Below are 9,548 nucleotides of genomic sequence, written 5' to 3' on the forward strand. Positions count from 1 at the left end.
TTGGGTGTATAGTTAAATAAGATGGTTTGGGATGTTCTGTGTGATATATGCACACAAAAAAAATCAATATTTTTTTAAAAATGTATTATATTTGAGGAGGAAGCATGGAAATTTATGGCATGCTAATTAGTAGAGGTGATAAACATTACTATTGTAATCCACCTGATGACTTCATAGAAATACACAGGTGCCAAGGGTCCAAGTGCAACTGATTATGACTAGTAATAATCAGATACATACAGATTAGAGATGCATGCACCAACATCTCAGTGTTAGTAGCAAAAACAATGAGTCTTTCTGCAAGGAACAATATATTCTAAAATGAAATGGATATCTTTTTTAAAAGTTAAAAAACTCAATTTTATCTCTTACAGGGCTTATACTGAGTTCAATATTGTTTAACTGTATTAACTCAACTGTGAACTTAGAAACTTGCACCCACTTGTGAAAGAGATGTACTGTTGCTCTGGATTATGTTACTGAATATGTTAAATCTGTATGAAATGCTTCTTCTAAACATGTAGTTATTAAAAATTAAAAAATAATGATTTTTAAAAATTGCTGGTTGAATTTAGGTGAATTTTGGCTTAGGATTAGGGAAGAATTTCCAACAATTTCTGAAATGGTCCTAAATGTGCTTCTTCAATTTTGTACTATGTCCTTATCCAGAGCAGCATTCTTAGCGTTGATGATTATAAAATCAAAATATCGATCAACTCTGAAAAACATTGAAGAGGCTGTCCTGCAGTATCACTCAGTCAACATTTAACACTATGTAAAAATTAAATTAGTACATCAATTCTTAGAATATAAATTTGCTTTCCAATTTAATAAATAGTATATATGTAGGCCAAAAATTATAAATATTTGAAATTGTTATTGAATATGTCAATGCTGTTGTAATGAAATGCTTCTTCTAAGTATGTGGTTATTAAATAATTAACTGGAAAAATAGAGAATAGATAATACATGACAGATAATGATAAAAACCAAAACAACAACACACTAAAAACCCAAAAAAACTAAAGGCAAGTAATAAGGGAGGACATTAAGTGAGAAGGAACTTGAGAGAATCGAGTCTGAATATGATGAAAACACATCATATGAAATTCTGGAGTGTGGGAAGCACTGGCTTCCACAGACAGGCCTGAGAATTATGACCTGCCCATGAGGCAGAATTGCTGCAATCATCAAACTCTGACCCAGTTAAAGTTTAAACCAGATGGCTCTGCAAAAACACGTTTTTCTGCCCTAACCTTTTGCTGCTCCTGGGAAACTTCCTTATCCTGTAGATCAATCAGGTCTTGTGGTTTAACTGCCGGATTTGCTCAACCCAGAGGAATTTGCCACTGTCCTCTTCCTCGTGTCTCTCCCCTTCCCCTCCCTATAAAAACTTAAACTACCTGTTCAATAAATGAGACTTGATCAGAACACTGTCTTGTCTCCATTTCTCGTGTCTCTTGCCCCATCCAATCCCCACTCCTCATTCCAGGTACCTCGTTGTAGATCCCGTGGGTCGGGACACTGGAGTCAATAAAAATATTTTTAAAAAAGAAAAAAAAGTGAAATCACAGATGAGAGAGACTACAGTGTACAATAGGAAAATTACTCAATATGGTTGCTGTGAAGGTTTAATGTCACGATTCAAATGAAGTACTTAGCACTATAGCTGACATGCAATAGAGCTTTAAGCTGGTGCTAATTGTAGGGGGGAAATCACACTTGATTCTTCTCTAGACTACGACATATTCATCTTCCATGTGCTCTCCACATGCATGGAGTGCCTCTGCTCATAGATTAGGCAAACCTGTCACTCCTGTGGGCTAGCAACATGCATCCCAATAATCACACCTAACAGCTCATTTGCTCTTTTAATCCTCACCTCACAGCAGATTTGTAGCAAGCTCCCAAATAAAATCCTTGCATCTTCTTATCTCTGGAGTCTTTGGGGATTTCTACTGAGCTAAGTCTCATTCCCAGCCACTTTGGAAGGCCAGATTCCTGCAACAAACATGGCAATTATCCTTTCATTCACATTAAATTTTACCTTGGTGGTACCTACATCTTCAGCTCATTCTTGGCTATAGATATCCTCATGTCATCTCATTTATGATTAATAATCTCCTTAATACTTCTCTTTAGATCTGTTCAAGGTTTCTGATTTGTATGAGGGAAGAGCTCTGGCCTGGTGTCCTGATCTTGCATGGGGAGCAGTACAGAGTTTTGTACAACTCCTCTGAGTCTTGGTAGGACCACACTGTGGGTTTAAGAGAAAGGAAGGGTTTTTGTTTGGATCTTAAAGACCCCTAGAGGCTCATGTTTTGAACATTCTTCCCTGGATGGCACTATGATTTATATAGTCCTTTGAAGGTTATTCCCAAGACCCTGGCTCAGGCCACTCTCCACTCTTTTGTCAGCTCTGATGTGTGTGTTCCAACAGCTGCACCTTTCCACCATGACAGAATGAAATCTCTGAAACCATGTGTCAAAAGATACCCTTCCTCCCTAGGCTGACTTTGGGTTCTGGATACAGAGAAAAGAAAGTAACTGATACAGGGGCCCCAGGGGACTGCTGTAAGGTCCTCTCCACTCACCTCCATCTTTAAAATGGATCCCTGAGACAGCCCCTCCTCACCTGCCCACTTCTAATAAAGAGGCTTTCCTGCCTCACCCTACACCACCTCGAAATAGAGCAAAGAGACACTGAACACTTAGGTGGAGTTTACAGTGGCTTCTTGAAAGCTGAGCACTATCCTTTTTAGTGTGGGGGACAAAGTCCCAACACTGGACACTTAAATCTGTTCTTATCACTTTCTTTGTAAACAATAACCAGTTCAAATCTAAAAGTGGTTCATCACATCTTCCTGAGAGATCAATGTGGATGAGCTTGGAAGCTTGTAGAAGCTTCTTGTTTTGCTTTGAGGTGTGTGCTGCCTTTGTGTATGGGGGGAAGGGTGTGTTTCTGTGTGTGTTTAAAAAAAAATTGATTCTCCAAATTAAATTCTTCTTGAATTTTCTCTTGCCTACAGTTCCTCAAAGGATGTTCACAGCTGTCTGATAACTTCAGAATGTCCACAGCTGTCTGAAGGCTTCAGAATGTCTATAGCTGTCTGATGGTTTTGGAAATAACTTCTCCTAGTACTCTAAATCACAACTTACTGCAACAAAGAGGTTATGGTTTTTAAATTAATTTTATTAGCATTGCTTTCTTTTAGAAACAACATGGTTTTGAGGTGGAGAGATCTGCACTGGCCGCTGTTGCAGAGGACCTGGGTTCAATTCCCATCACCAACATGGCAGCTAACAACCATCCTTAACTCCAATTCCAAGGGATCCAACGCCCTCTTCTGACCTCTGTGGGTGTTGCACTACATAGGTGCACTTACCTACAAGCAGGCAATATACTCATACACATAAAATTTAAAATAATAATAAAATATCCTAAAAAATAAATAAAATGGTTTACATTGAAAGATTTTTTCTAGACTGGAGCATCTGGAAAGGGAGTGAGTGGCAAACTCACATTATAGGAACAGAGACAAATTTTACATGATTGTTGAAGCTTGGAAGTAGTTTTGTCAGTAAATGTTCAAAAATTCTAGTAGACATAAGCACTTTGAATTTAAATTCTAAGATATAATTACATATTTTGATTTGAGAATTATATCTCTTATTATAGTAATTTCTATTTTTTTAACTTCCCATACAGTGATGTTTATCTCTAGAAGTTCAATTAGGGCACAGGTGAAGGCATACTGGGTTGTAGAAGAGTAATAGAAAAATAATGGAAAACCTCTTGGTGCCTGTTAATGGGAGAGAGTCCAACATCAAAGCCTGGATACCCAGGACCATGTGTGGAGTGAGAACCACAGGTGGCCCTCAGGTGAGGTGGGAGGTGCATTCCAGCAAATCAGAGCTCCCAAACCCAGAATCTGCAAATAAAAGAGGCTCCCCAGTCCCCAGCATAAGAGGCAAAGCCTCTGCCATGCATAACCTGGGACCTCAAGGGAGGGGGATGTGGGGAATGTAGTCAGTCATAGAAGATGGAAACTGCTGCCCACCATCAGGAAGACCTCCATGTTCTACTCTGTTCCACCATCAGCCTTCAGTCAGAGGAATGGAACTGTGGCTCACAGTCAGGGCCCAAAGCTTCAGGCTCATGTGAGGGGATCACAGTTCCAGATTCACTGGAGAGATTCACAATCCTAGCTCACAGGAGGGTCCCATAACTCTAGGTTCATGGGAGGGGACCACAGCTCCAGGGTCACGGGAGGAAAACTTCAGCTCCTGATTACAGGAGGAGACCACAGCTCCCAGTTCACAGGAGGGGCAGGCAGCTCCTAAATCACAGGAGGGGTCTACAGCACCAGCTCACACAAAGGGAACACAACTCAGGCTCGGAGGAAGGGACCTCAAACAGAGCTCACAGGAGGGGACCTCAGCTCCAGGTTCATGGGAGAGGACCACAGCTCCCAGTTCTTGGGAGGGGACCACAGCTCCAAGTTGATCAACAGGAGGGGACCACTGCTCTAGCTCGAAGCAGGGGACCAGAACACTGGCTCACAGGTGGGGACCACATCTTGAGCTCACAAGAGTGAACCACAGCTCCAGGTTCATGGGAGGTGGTGAGGGCAGAGCTTCAGGTTCACAGTAGGGGACCATGACTCTAGATTCACGGGACGGGACCATAGCTAGAGGTCACAAGAAGGGACCATGTCTCTAGTTCACAGAAGGGGACCACAACTCGGGCTCAAGGGAGGGGAAGAGTTTATACTTTAAAGCAGTTGTTTGTTGCTACTCACTTTCTTATAACTTTTACACCTATTTGAATTCATTTTACTTTTATGTAAGTATGTTTGTTCCATGCTTTATAGATTCTGTTGACTATACAAATGTCATTTCACACTTTGTGAATTTTTAACTCTAGAATTTCTCACCTTCTGCCTGCTAGATACATGCTTTCCCTTGAGGCATCCATTCACACATTTATTCAGATACCAGTTCTTGACTAGCAAGACTACTAAAGCACTAAGTAAAAAGATAACACTTATCTTTGATCCTCACAGCAGCCTTAGGAAGGATATCCCATACTTCATTATCTATTTTGAGCCTACTGAAATAATGTCTGAAAAGGTTAAATAAGTACAAGATGATCAGCATGACCTCAACATACCAGGAGTTCACAGTCACGCTAGCTCTGAGCCCTTGAAGTCTAAGTCGCTGTTCCTTACGTTAACTCACAGAAGAGCTTTCTGAATGTGAGCCTAACCAAAGGAGATTAGGTGGTACAAATTGTTAAAGAGAAACCGGCAGATAAGAAGTGTGAACAAAGGGAAGGAGAGACATCAGGAATAAGAGGCATCATCCGAAATAATCAGAGTCCAAACCTGTGGTACCTGTGAAAAATATGCCATTTACAAATATAGCAGGATCTTGGCATATACACACAAGAGGAAATGAGGTCATAACAGACCAAGGCAGTCCCTAAACCCTGTATGACTAGGGTTTTATAGCAAGAGATTAGAGACAGGGAGGAGAGTGTGGGATAGAGGTACACAGAACATAGAAGGTCATGAGCAGAGACTGGGGTTGTGGTGCCATAGGTCAAGGGGTACATGGTACTCCAAAAGTTGGAAGAAAAGGAAGAATCCTCACCTAAAACTTTCAGAGGGAGTGATGCCTTTCAAAACATGAGAGAATACATTTCCATTCCTTTAAGCTGTGGGGTTTTGTTCCAGCAGATTTAGGAAAAGAAACAGTCTTCAGAACCAACTTAAATGAAATATTGCTGGTGAACACATTATTGGATCCTCCTCTCCTCAGAATGAATCACTCCCTCTATGGCCAAACATAGAACACAGTTTACAGTTGACATGTCTGTCTTAGACTATGAATATTTGTCCATTAGCTTCAAACTTTCCTTTTGCCCCTGGGCCACTACAGCACCTTGCCTTTATGCAGCAATAGCTCAGTGAACATTCCTCCAACCCAGTTGCTGACCTAAATTACCCCAGAGAAGAAAGAGAAGAGTTTATGATGATCATTTGTATTCAGAAGTTAGTATGATTTTTATCACATGTGACTCCATATACTCACTTAAGAGTTTATAGATTAAAAACCAAAGGTGCAAAATTTCTATATATCACACATACAAAACTTAAGGCAGTTGGAATACATTGATGAAGTTTTTCCTTTACCAAAGAATTTCAAGAAACTTGTGAATTTCATCAATCTAAACATTCTGTTAAGAATGAATGTTCCATTCCTCATAAATTTCTTTTTAAATTAAAAAATATTTTTATGTGAATGAGTGTTTGCATGTATGTAAGTACATTCATGTGTACAATATCCTTGGAGGCCAGAAGAGGGCATCAGATCCCCTGGAACTGGAGTTACAGACTCACTGGCTGTCATGTGGGTGCTGGGAACAGAATTAGGTCCTCTGCAAGAGCAGTTAAGTGTTCTTAATTGCTGAGCCATATCTCCAGCCATAACTAAAAAAACCCATAACTTAAAAAAAAAATACAGTTTTATAAAAGGCATGAAGCATTGGAAAAGGAACTAGGTAAAAAAAGAGGGAGAAAACAGAGGGTCATAGGGAGAGAAGAGGGTTAAAATACATTATACACGTATGTGGAAAATGTATTTTGTATAATTAATATATACTAATAAAATTTTTGGAACATACTCTTAAGCTTATTATTTTGGATATAATTTCTGGTTCATAAAAGCTTACTGCTCTTGATGGAAAGTTTTGGTAATTTGCTTCCTGCAATTGAAACACATAAGTCAACTTTCTGCTAACTACTATGGTACTTCATGGTAATTTTCCTTACCTCACAAGCAGCCCTTCACCATCAAAGTTAAGTTTGTGCTCCTTCCTGTGTTAGCCGAGTGCGCCTGCGGTGAGAATTGTTTTCAATATGATCCTTTCAAAGACAATTTCATGCATTTCAAAGCCATGTAGAAATAACTTTTGCATTAGTTTTTATTTGCTTCATGAAGCATTGCTCATTTTCACTGTAAAATTAGATTAATCATTACTTATGCTACTCACTGAAATTGCCACATGGAAGAATTATAATCATGAAACTCCTTTCTCCCTCATTACAATATTAACTCCCTAAGGATAAGAATCATATTTAATAACTCTTTGGCTGCCACACAGGGTTATGTTTGGCACGTTTTACGTACTCAATTAAGATTGATTGAATACAGGACAATTCAGGAATACTTTTACCATGGCTATGATGCATATAAACTGAAAATTTACAAGTATATCCCAAATGAAGAGAAATGGCAAATCAAAATTTACATGAATTATAAAAAAGATGAAAGCTTCCCCTGAAGTAAAATTACGTGAATTACCAACACAAACTGCCACACCATAGATTTCCTTTACAAACGCATTCAAAGGGAGAAAAGAATTAAGCAAAGAGGCTGCACATCCATGCCTACTGTAAGTGCCCAACTTATTTAGTCAAGACTTAGGACTAAAGCGCAGAAACGTTCTAAGCTGAAGAGGACATATCCCACATCGACCTACAGTTGTTACTAAGGCAACACTGTGTTACAGTACAGCCTAAACTAAGTGGCCATAACAAAAAGAGAAAACTACAATAGCACAAATAACACAGAAGTTTACCATCCTATCAACAGTCCCGCTTTGACGGGTGATCTGGGGTCTGTAGGAAGCTGCTCTCTGCAGAATCATGTGAGGATTCCAGGTCCTTCTGTTTCGGTCTTGTATGATCCCCTGGCAGGCATGCTGGACCTTTTAACAATGTGAAGTAAATTTATCACAACAGAGTTCATGCTTGAGAACTGAACAATCGAATTAGAGAAAATATCATGAAAATTTTCACAATGTTTTAAGTATAAGGTTTTGTACTGGGTCTTACTCACAGGGACCCTCAGGTACCAAGTGACCATGCTGCATGTAGCTCACAGGAGGGGTCACAGCTGTTAGGGTGCTGCTTAATCTACACTCAAAACTGACTCCAGTTTTAGGGGGTCCTGCTGGGACTAGGTGGTCCATGTGGCCGCACTCAATTGTCTCTAGTGACTGACAGGATTTCTCACCCTTCATGTGCTCACCACTGCTCCTCTCCATGATGGTCCATGGTTTTGAAGTTCTAGAAGCAAGAATGAAAAGATCAACAACAAGTAGCTTTCAACTTCCTTCATTATCACTTCTGTTAATGTCTTATTGGTCAAGGCAAATATTATGGTTATTTATGTTTAAATTCTGAAGGTACAGGAATAGACTACCAGGTTTGATGTGCACAGCTTCAAAATAGTATGACTATTTATGCCGTCTCTACTGGTGCACTTCTTAGCTATAATCACGTTGTCTTCTCCAACAGAAAATAAACGAGCCAGCATCCCAGCATTCTGGAAGTCCTATCCAGTGAGACTCAAAGTCTGTGCTGTCCCATTAAATTTAAATCAGGTCCAGGTGTGGATGAGGCTTCTTGGATGAATCAACAGGAGTTACTCCTGTTGATCCACAGACTTGAAAAACTGAAATGAGGTTCTACGTCCATTAAAGAAACAAACAGATAAACCGCAAAGGGTAACTGCATTTAAAAAGAGGAAAAGCAGAAGCCATTCTGAAATCCAGCCAACCATGTACTATTTGGAAACAGAAATCCATGCTCTTTGGGATTCAGGTCTGCTCCTTGGCAGTGTCTTCTTCCACCTGAGCCACTCATCTAATCCTTCTGTGATACCAAGAACGCCCTGTGTTTACAGCTTTCATTCTCAGCCTTCCTCCTGGCCATGAAGACTTGGGGGCCCAGAGACCTTTTCCCTGTTTTTTCAATTGTTTACCTTTTAAAAAATATGTAGACTCTTGAGCTCAGTGCCGATCTGAGCACTCAAATGGACAATTCTTTCAGACAGGCATCTCTGGCTTACGCCACATGTCAAGTAATGGAGCAAGTGGGTAGTTCTAATATGACTCCGGCTGCATTGCCATGGACCACCATGGACAGAAGCCACTGGTTCTGATTCCAGTTGATGCTAGATGACTGTGTGCACAGAGCTGCAGTGGTGTCAAAGGTGGATTTTGATGTGCTCATTTCATAAAAAAACAAAAACAAAAACAAAACAACAAAAAAAACCTACTGTGATTGAAGTATCAGAAACTGGCACGAGAGGAGTCACAGCATGTTATACATTTATTGGTCAATTGTGTTTCTTTTGGCCTCTTCTGTAATATAAGATCTTTTAAAGATTATTTTTGCTGTAACCCCTTTTACATATTTATTCATTAGGGCTTCAGTATTATCAAAATCTGTGAAAATGGAATTACTATGAAAAGATGAAAGTAAATAAATCTCTAGCATGCTGCCTTTGGATTCTCTAAAATAAATGAATAATTCTAAATTAATGTCCCCTCAGGGATCTTTATATAAAGCTAAAATAAGGGGAGAGAAATTTATATCACTTCAAATCAGACAAATTGGTCCAGTAGAATAAAGTTTCTAAAATTGCTCCTCAAACAAGAATCAAATTCAGTATTTAGAAAATGACAAATGCAAGGT

The sequence above is a fragment of the Nannospalax galili genome, unplaced genomic scaffold (genome assembly GCF_000622305.1).
Source record: "Nannospalax galili isolate Female #2095 unplaced genomic scaffold, S.galili_v1.0 scaffold777, whole genome shotgun sequence".
In the NCBI taxonomy this organism is placed as follows: domain Eukaryota; kingdom Metazoa; phylum Chordata; class Mammalia; order Rodentia; family Spalacidae; genus Nannospalax; species Nannospalax galili.